Below are 9,304 nucleotides of genomic sequence, written 5' to 3' on the forward strand. Positions count from 1 at the left end.
AAAAAAAAAAAAAAAAAAAAAGACAAAAAAGAAATATCCTGAAGGAAATATTATGATGGCAACTGACTATACAGATCTGGAGATCAAAGATAGGGGGCTGGGCTGGAGATATATATTTGTGTGTATCTGCATACAAGTGGTAAAGGAAGTTATGAACGTGGATGAACATGCCCAAGAAGAGAACATATGTGGCAGGAAGCAGGCTTTGGACCAACCCTGGAAGAACTGGAAGATGTCAGAGGACCAATCAAGGCCAGCTAGCTGCGAGCCAGAAGCCAGCTTAATCATGACAGCTTCACACACAGGTGCTGTGCTAGCCAAATTGTTTTCTGTTCCATTTAGTTAAAATTGTCTTCAGTCTCTATAGTTCTTTTACCCATTAAAACTTGCAGGGAAGGATCTGAAATTTATTTAGGCTTAAGTGTAAAGAATCCAAGGTAGGCCATAAAGGTCTCTGGGGGCAGTTAAATGTATTTCCTTGGAATAGTCCTAAAGCTATTGAGATAGTAAGCTCCAGCTAAAAAGACTTGACTGGAAGGTGGAGAACTGGGGTCTAGTTCTAGCTCTGTCACTGATTTGTGTGGCCTTGGGCAAATTACTTCTCTGTGTTTCAGTTTTCTAATCTACGAAATGGGGATAAGTATTCTTAACTCAGAGCTGTTATGAGTACCAAAAAGCTTAGAAGCGCTGGGTAAGTTATTAAATGCAATCGATCTGTCATGAGAATTGTAAAAGGAACGAAGCTCTAACTGAAGCAGACCATGGAGAAGGTATAGGGAGAAGAGGTAATTTGGGGGCAATACCTTTAATGAGTGTGTGTGGGAGAACCTGCTGTCTTTGAGAAAGGGTATTCCTGCGTGGAAGAGGAAGGTAAGAAGCACTTCAAGCCCCATAAAGTTTCCCATCCTCCAGAAATAGGGACTGCGATTGACTCTAATGCTACTCCCATGTCTTGAACAGGGTCTCAGTTCCACAGAGAAAAAGCAACCCATGACCGAGGGAATTTCAGACCTCTCTGAATGTGTCTGGGACTTGAGGCATCAGTATTTGGAAGGTCCATGTGTGCGTTGAAAGAGGATCTTAAGCAATCCCAAATCCGTACGTGTATGTATCTCAGCGGCCTTCCCTTTCCCTGCCCCCCACAGTCCATCCCATATGGATGTTGTGACTTGTTCACCGTGAAGAGGGGTGGGGCTGGTGCGGGTCCCGAGTAGAGAAGTTCCTAGTTTTACTGGCGTGCCCCTTCCCTCTCCATAGAGCTATCGTTCCCTAGAGCAGGTTTCCTGTTTTCCCGCCAGACTCACCAGCAGTTGCTTCCTCTCCAGCCTCGACGTCCCACTATCTCACGGTTACACCGCGAAACTCCATGGCAACTATTTCGTCACCACGTACCGACTGGCGCCGGAAGTGCTGCCAAGATGCCTACCGGGACCTGTAGTTCTCGGGGGCGGGGGCTACCAGGCTGCGAGTGCTGCTGGGATTTGAAGTTCCCTTGACCTTCCCGGTCCAGCCGGGGTCCGGAAATAGTGACACCCCCTTCTCCTTTCCCAGTGGCCCTCTCACTTCCTTTTCCCGGGTCTTCAAGCGTGCCTTACGCACGACAACAGCCGAAAGGGGCCAATCAGAGGGCGGTGCGAGGGGGTGGGACCATAGTTTAAATTAATTGTGCGCTCAGTGCTGGCGAGAGCCCGCTGCTAGGTGTCCTCCGGGGAATCTCTAGGTGAAGCGGGAGCGCGCGGCCAGGTAACCGGCGCGGGCCCGCGGCTGGAGTGTGGCTGGGACGGCCGCTGGGATGCCCAGACCTAAAGTGGGTGCTGGAGAGGCCAGTGCGAGCAGAAAGCTTCCTCCGTAACAATCTGAAAGGGGAGATTCTTTGGGGGTAAGGTTTGCGAGGAAAGGGGCATATCCGAGGGGGAGAAGCCGGGGGTACCTGAGAGGGAAGATCTGTTTGGGGGGCGTGTCTGAGCGCGTCGGGGATGGGGGAGGGGAGTGGAATTTCCTGAAAGCCTTGTAACCCAGGAGTCCTGTAGCGGGAAGTCCTCGCCTGTTATTATTAATAATAGTAGTGGGAGTTATAGGAGTAAAGTAGTAAATGTTTTCTGAGTATCACCTACGTTTCTGGTACTGTGCTACACCTTTTATAAGGCTCGTCTTTTTAATCTTACGACAGCCTTATTAAAGATGGGCATCTTGAGGTTTATAGTGTTTAACTTGGTCATGCTTACATAGCGAGCGGGATGTTGGCTATTCTTGGGGTTTCGAGGGTTGGGCATAAATGAGAACTGGGGGAGGCTATGCGTGAGTGCGCGCATTGTCTTGGTCTGGCCGATTTATTTTCAGCCTCGCTTGTCAAAAATGTAAACAATGATCCTACCTTCCTAACCTACTTACTGGGATGGTTGTGAGGATCAAACAAGATAAGGTGTTTCATGAAAGCACCTTAGAGAATATAAATTTATGACTATAAATTATGTGAATTTGTGAAGGTTGGGTGGGAGAGAGCCCAACTGGGTTTATTCTGCCTGCTCTGGGTTCCCTCTTTTGCTTACCCTTGAGGTAGCACTTGTCTTCTGGTATTCTTTTTATTTATTTATTTCTAATTAAATCATAGTTGTGTATATTAATGCAGTCATGGGGTACAGTGTGCTGGTTTTATATACAATTTGAAATACTTTCCTCAAACTGGTTAACATAGCCTTCATGGCATCCTCTTAGTTATTCTGTTAAGACATTTATATTCTACATTTAGAAAGATTCACATGTACCCTTGTGTCTTCTGGTATTCTAAGTCTCTTTACACGTTTATTTGCTATGTAGGTAATGAAAGACTGTTTCTTTTTCTTTTCTTTTTTTTTTTTTTTTGAGACAGAGTCTCACTATGTCTTCTTTGCACTCACGGCAACCTCAAACTCTTGGTCTTAAGCTATTCTCTTGCCTCAGCCTCCCAAGTAGTTGGGGCTACAGGCGCCCACTACAATGCCCAGCTATTTTTTTGTTGTAGTTGTCATTGTTGTTTTGACAGGCTAGGGCTGGGTTCGAACCCACCAGCTCAGGTGTATGTGGCTGGCACTAGCCACTGACCTACAGGCACTGAGCCTGACAGACTGTTTTGTCACTGTATCCTGATGGGTATGTGAGCTTTGAGACATGTCATGACCACTAATGTATACTTTAGAATGCTGTGTTTTCTTGGGCTGAAAAGGAGATGGGAGTCTGGCTTTCCTATCTTCACTTAGTGGCTTTTTTTTTTTTTTGAGACAGAGTCTTGTTATGTCACCCTTGGTAGAGTGCCATGGCGTCACAGCTCACAGCAGCCTCAAACTCTTGGGCTTAACTGATTCTCTTACCTCAACCTCCCAAGTAGCTGGGACTACAGGTGCCTGCCACACACCCAGCTACTTTTTGTTGCAGTTGTCATCGTTGTTTAGCAAGCTTGGGTTGGGTTCTAACACACCTGCCTTGGTGTGTGTGGCTGGCACCGTAACCACTGAGCTACGGGTGCCCAGCCTTCACTTAGTGCAGTGGTTCTCAACCTTCCTAATGCCATGGCCCTTTAATACTGTCGCAACCCACAGGTTGAGAACCGCTGACTTAGTTAGTGGCTTTTGAACCTCAGTACTAAGCCAACCTTGCTGGGTGTGGTGGTTTATGCATATAGTAATCCCAGCAACTCCAGAGGCTGAGGCATGGTTTGAGACCAGCCAGGACTTTGAGACCAGCCTGGGCAAAAGAACAAGACCATACCTCTAAACATAAATTTTGTTTTGAGACTGAGTCTTACTCTGTTGTTCTGGGTAGAGTGCTGTGGCATCATACCTCACTGCAACCTCAAACTTTTGGGGTCAAACGATCCTCTTGCATCAGCTCCCCAAGTAGCTGGGACTATAGGCTCCAGGCATGATGAGGGCTAGTTTTTTTTTGTTTGTTTTTTTCTATTATAGTAGCTGGTCTCAAACTCCTGAGCTAAGGCACTCCACCTGCCTTGGCCTCCCAGAGTGATATTTAGAATGTTCTTTTTTACTTGTGGAATATGGAAATGGAAAGAATGCCTGACTTGAGTTCTAGAACTGTTAGGATGGGGCAAAACCCTGCCTTACATGCCTGAACAGAGTTAATCAGGGGCTGTTTTATTTGACAGCTGTGTTTATTTGATAAAACCCTATTGATTGAGGGTCATTTAATTCAGCCTCTTACACTAACTATACCAAAAGGTGTTGCTCAGACTCCAAATGAGAACTTCCAAGAAAATTCCTGAAGTTAATCCATCACAATGTTGAACTATTCTAATTAATTTTTTTCTTTTTTGAGACAGAGTCTTAAGCTGTCATCCTGGGTAAAGTGATCTGGAGTCATAGCTCACAGCAATCTCTAACTCTTGGGCTATTATTAGTAGAGACAGGGGTCTCTCTTTTATTCAGGCTGGTCTCTGACTCATGAGCTCAAGCAGTCTACCCGCCTTGGCCTCCCAGAATGCTAGGCATGAGTCACTGCGCCTGGCCAATTTTTCTTTTTTTTTTTTTTTGAGACAAAGTCTCACTCTGTCACTCTGGGTGGAGTGCCATAGTATCATCATAGTTCACAGAGACCTCAAACTCTTGGGATCAAGTGATCCTCCTGCCTCGGCCTCCCGAGTGGGTGAGACTACAGGCAAGTGCCACCACATCCAGTCTTGAACTGTTCTAATTAATAATATTTTTTGTTTTGTGTTAGAAATTATTTTGTTTTGGCTCGGCGCCTATAGCTCAACCGGCTAAGGCGCCAGCCACGTACACCTAAGGTGGCGGGTTCGAATCCCCAGCCTGGACCCGCCAAACAACAATGACGGTTGCAACCAAAAAATAGCCGGGCGTTGTGGCGGGCACCTGTGGTCCCAGCTACTTGGGAGGCAGAGGCAGAAGACTTGCTTGAGCCCAGGAGTTGGAGGTTGCTGTGAGCTGTAATGCCACGGCACTCTATCCAGGGGGACAGCTTGAGGCTCTGTCTCAAAAAAAAAAAAAAAAAAGAAAAAGAAATTATTTTGTTTTACCCATATATGTTTACTATTTATTTTTTCACCATTTTCTAAGACAGAGTCTTAGCACTGGGTTTGAGTGCAGTAGCATCATAGCTCACAGCAACATCAAATTCTTGGGCTCAAAGATCCTCTTATCTCAGCTTCCCAAGTAGCTGGGACTATAGGTGACTGCCACCACTCCTGGATAGTTTTTAGTTTATTTTATTTTTTCTCTTTCTTTCATTTCTTTCTTTCTTTGTCTCACTATGTCCCCCTTGGTAGAGTGCTGTGGCATAATAGCTCACAGCAACCTTAAACTCTTGGGCTTGTCTTCTGGTATTCTAAGTCTCTTTACACGTTTGTTTGCTATGTAGATAATGAAAGACTGTTTCTTTTTCTTTTCTTTTTTTTTTTTTTTGAGACAGAGTCTCTCTATGTCATCTTCAGTAGAGTGCACAGCTCATGGCAACCTCAAACTCTTGGTCTTAAGTGATTCTCTTGCCTCAGCCTCCAAGTAGCTGGGACTATAGGCGCCCGCCACAAGGCCCGGCTATATTTCTTTTTCAGTTGTCATTGTTGTTTAGCAGGCCCCGGTTGGGCTCAGACTTGCCAGCCTCAGTGTGTATGACCGATGTCCTACTCACTGAGCTGCAGGCACCAAGCTTAGTTTTTATATTATTATTATTTTTGAGACAGAGTCATTCTTTGTCACCCTTGGTAGAGTGATAGCTTACAGCAACCTCAAACTCTTGGGCACAATCAATCCTCTTGCCTCAAGCCTCTGAGTAGCTGGGACTGTAGTCACCCACCACAATGCCCAGCTATTTTTTAGAGATGGGGTCTTGCTCTTGCCTTGGTCTCAAACTCCTGAGCTCAGGCAATCTCCCACCTGAGCCTCCCACAGTGCTAGGATTATAGGTGTGAGCCAACCCCCCCCCCACCATTCTTTTTTATACTTTGTTTCTTCCTTTAGATGTATACATCCTTAAGATACTTCAGTGGGGAATCTGTTAGTGATAAACATTGTATTTAAAAAATGGCTTTATTTCATTGATTGATAGTTTAACTGAGTGGTAGTCTTCAAATTATTTTCCCTTAGTATTTTGAAAATGTTATTTCAAGGCTGAGCATGGTGGTTCAAGAGTCTGAAGTTGGAGTGGCGCCTGTGGCTCAGTGGGTAGGGTGCCAGCCCCATATACCAAGGGTGGTGGGTTCAAACCTAGCCCCGGCTGAACTGCAACAAAAAAATAGCTGGGCATTGTGGTAGGTGCCTGTAGTTCCAGCTACTTGGGAGGCTGAGGCAAGAGAATCACCTAAGCCCAGGAATTGGAGGTTACTGTGAGCAGTGTGATGCCACGGCACTCTACTGAGGGCGATTAAAAAAAGAGTCTTAAGTTGCTGTGACTTATGACAAAACAGTACTCTACCAAGGGCAACAAAGTGAGACTCTGTCTCAAAAAATAAATAAATAAATAAATAAATAAAATGTTGTTTCATTGAAATTCTGTTGTTTTTTTTTTTCTTGTTACTCTTGAGAATTGTACTCATTGCTTCTCTACCTTTTGGCTAAGATGAAGTGGAGAACTGTGTTCACAATTTTAACTATTTTATTATAGGTGACCCGTCTTTCTCTCTGGTTGTTTACAAGATCCTCTTTGCTGTTATTTGTGTTCTGCAGTGTTATTACAGAGTGTGGCTTCAATTTTTATTTATCCTATAGGATATCCAAACTGAGATTTTGTATCTTTCATCAACTTTGTAAAAATTCCCAGTCGTTACCTCTTTAAATACTGTCTCTCCCAAGATCTCATATTTAACTTATGTTGGGACTTCTCATTCTGTCTTCCATGTCCCTTATTCTTTTATAATGTATATCTTTATCTTTCTATGTTAATTTCTGGGTAATTTCCTTATAAGTATCTCATAGCATACTAATTTACTCTTCAGCTAGGTTTAATTTGCTCTTTGGGTTCTTTTTGGGGGAAGGGTTCTTTTTTATTTTTTGAGACAGATCTCACGTTGTTGCCCTGGGTAGACTGCTGTGATGTCACAGCTCACAGCAACCTCAAACTCTTGGGCTTAAGCGAGTCTCTTGCCTTAGCCTCCCAAGTAGCTGGGACTACAGGCACCCACCACAACACCTGGCTTTTTTTTTTTTTTTGAGACAGAGTGTCACTTTCTTGCCCTGAGTAGAGTGCCATGGCAGTGTCACCCTGCTCACAGAAACCTCTAGCTCTTGGGCTTAGGCAACTCTCTTGCCTCAGCCTCCCAAGTAGCTGGGACTGCAGGCACCCACCACAACACCCGGCTATTTTTTTGTTGCGGTTTGGCCAGGGCTGGGTTTGAACCCACCACCCTCGGTATGTGGGGCCGGTGCCCTACTCACTGAGCCATAGGTGCTACCCAATCTTTGGTTCATTTTCAAATTTGTTTTTGTTTTTATTTTTGGGAAAGACTTGCTCTATTTCTGGCTACTAGAGTTCATTGGCGTAATCATCGGTCACTGCAACCTCAAACTCCTGGGCTCAACTGATCCTCCTACCTGAGCCTCCCAAGTAGCTGAGTCTACAGGCAGTACCACTGTGCCTGGCCAATTTTTTTTTTTTGGCCGGGGCGGGTTTGAACCCACCACCTCCGGTATGTGGGGGCAGCGCCCTACTCCTTTGAGCCACAGGCACTGCCCCTAATTTTATTTTTAAGTGTAAATTTACTTTATATTAGAGAAAGAGAGAAGGGAGCAGAAGGCAGGGAGTGAGAGAAGAGAAGATGGGTGAAAGAAAAAGGAGAGAATGGGTAGCATCCCAAAGAAAGAAAGGAGGAATGCCAGCCTGCCCAGCCAATTTTTTAATCTGTATTTAGTAAGATAGGGTCTTGCTATTGCTTAGACTAGTCTTTTTTTGGCCAGGGCTGGGTTTGAATCCACCACCTACGGTATATAGGGCCAGCACCCTACTCCTTGAGCCATAGGCGCAGCCCCAGACTAGTCTTTTTTTTTTTTTTTTTGAGACAGAGCCTCAAGCTGTCCCCCTGGGTAGAGTGCTGTGGCATCATAGCTCACAACAACCTCTAACTCCTGGGCTCAAGCGAGTCTTCTGCCTCCACCTCCCAAGTAGCTGGGACCACAGGTGCCCGCCACAATGTCCGTCTATTTTTTGGCTGCAGCTGTCATTGTTGTTTGGTGGGCCCAGGCTAGATTTGAACCCGCCACCTTAGGTGTATGTGGCTGGTGCCTTAGCCGCTTGAGCCACCCAGACTAGTCTTAAACTCCTGACCTCAAGAGATCCTCCCACGTTGGGCCTCCACAGTGCTAGGATTACAGGCATGAGCCACTGTACTCAGCCTCAAATCTGTTTATTTTTTATGGTATCTTGTTTTCAGTTCATTCTGTTTCTATAATATTATAATTTTAAAGAAATGTAATTTATAGTCTTTATCATATTGTTCAGTTATTTCAAATTTTTAGGGTTATAATTCTGCTATTTGTTATAACTGACTCTTGCTTATGATATTGCTTCTCAAAACAAAACAAAAATACTTGAGGAGTCTCACTCTGTTGCCCAGGCTAGAGTGCCATATTGTTGCCCAGCTCAAGCAACCTCAGACTCCTAGGTTCAAGCCATCTTTCTGTCTCAGCCTCCTAAGTAGCTGTGACTACAGGCATCCACTATAATGGATGGCTAATTTTTTTTGTTTTTAGTAGAGATCTTGCTCATGCTGGGTTTTTTTGTTTGTATGTTTGTTTGTTTGTTTAGAGACAGAGTCTCATTTTATTGCCCTCAGTAGAGTGCTATGGCATCACACAGCTCACAGCAACCTCTAACTCCTGGGCTTAGGCAATTCTCTTGCCTCAGCCTCCCGAGTAGCTGGGACTACAGGTGTCTGCTACAATGCCCGGCTATTTTTTTGTTGTTGTTGCAGTTTGGCTGGGGCTGGGTTTGAACCCACCACCCTCCGTATATGGTGTTGGCGCCCCACCCACTGAGCCACACACGCCACCTGGTTTGTTTGTTTGTTTGTTTTTGAGACAGAATTTCACTATGTTGCCCCTGGTAGAGTGCTGTGTTGTGACAGCTCACAGCAACCTCAAACTCTTGGGCTTAAGTGATTCTCTTGTCTTAGCCTCCCAAGTATCTCAGACTATAGGTGCTCGCCACAACGCCTGGCTTTTTTCTTGTAGTTGTAGTTGTCATTGTTGTTTAGCAGGCCTGGGATAGGCTCAAACCCACCAGCCTTGGTGTGTGTGATTGGCATTGTAACCACTGAGGTATGGGCACCGAGCCAGCTCATGCTGGTTTTAAAGTCCTGTGCTGG

The 9,304-nt window shown here is 45.1% G+C and overlaps 2 protein-coding genes across 4 annotated transcripts in view; one reads left to right on the top strand and one right to left on the bottom strand.

Annotated features, from left to right (window-relative positions):
• The window catches only part of LOC105886357 (leucine-rich repeat-containing protein 51), a 21,329-nt gene extending 19,787 nt beyond the window's left edge, over positions 1–1,542 (bottom strand). The window contains exon 1 of one of the 2 annotated variants that reach the window (XM_023510774.1): positions 1,305–1,375. The gene's annotated coding sequence lies outside the window, so the exon portion shown is untranslated. Of the gene's footprint in view, positions 1–1,304 lie in introns of both variants that reach the window. The other variant, XM_012803536.2, reaches the window with a different exon arrangement.
• A 172-nt stretch (positions 1,543–1,714) lies between these two features.
• The window catches only part of NUMA1 (nuclear mitotic apparatus protein 1), a 108,719-nt gene continuing 101,129 nt past the window's right edge, over positions 1,715–9,304 (top strand). The window contains exon 1 of one of the 2 annotated variants that reach the window (XM_023511103.1): positions 1,715–1,743. The gene's annotated coding sequence lies outside the window, so the exon portion shown is untranslated. Of the gene's footprint in view, positions 1,744–1,842; positions 1,880–9,304 lie in introns of those variants that run through there. The other variant, XM_023511065.1, reaches the window with a different exon arrangement.

Source organism: Otolemur garnettii, unplaced genomic scaffold (assembly GCF_000181295.1).
Source record: "Otolemur garnettii isolate 467f Iridium unplaced genomic scaffold, OtoGar3 scaffold00001, whole genome shotgun sequence".
Classification (NCBI taxonomy): Eukaryota; Metazoa; Chordata; class Mammalia; order Primates; family Galagidae; genus Otolemur; species Otolemur garnettii.